At 44.7% G+C, this 503-nt stretch overlaps 1 pseudogene; it reads left to right on the top strand.

Moving 5' to 3' along the window:
• Positions 1-499, top strand: part of LOC101584813 — a 1,281-nt pseudogene extending 782 nt beyond the window's left edge.
• Positions 500-503: the final 4 nt, after the last annotated feature.

A 503-nucleotide genomic window follows, 5' to 3' on the forward strand; every position in this document is an offset into this window, starting at 1 on the left:
AAAGCCAAATATTCCAGATATATTGTGAAGGAATTTCTCATGTATGGAAGTGAACCACAGATTGCAGAGATAATCAGAAGTTTTAAAGGCCATGTGAGGAAGATATTGAGACCTGAGGCAACCTTGGGTATTGTGGATATGTGTACAATGACAAAGCCGTTCCGGAGCAGAGGAACATGCTGACTGAGGAGCTCTACAGGAATACGCTTCAGCTTTATGAGTCTGCAGAACACCCAATTCTGGACAAGGTGTTAGAGGCACATCCCCAAAAATTAGAGCTTATTATGGATGAGATGAAGCAGATTCCAACTCTAGTGGCTCAAAAGGAAGCCATGATTAAGCACTCATTGGTCCATAAAGTATTCTCTTTGTCTATGCAACCCCAAAATTCAGATCAGAACTGATCAAAGCCATCCATGAGGTGGTGGTGTACCTGGCCCACACACATGATGCTGCCCGAGTGGCCATGTACTGCCCATGGCACAGCACGCCTAAGGACAGAA

The sequence above is a fragment of the Octodon degus genome, unplaced genomic scaffold (genome assembly GCF_000260255.1).
Source record: "Octodon degus isolate 3935 unplaced genomic scaffold, OctDeg1.0 scaffold00064, whole genome shotgun sequence".
Lineage (NCBI taxonomy): Eukaryota > Metazoa > Chordata > Mammalia > Rodentia > Octodontidae > Octodon > Octodon degus.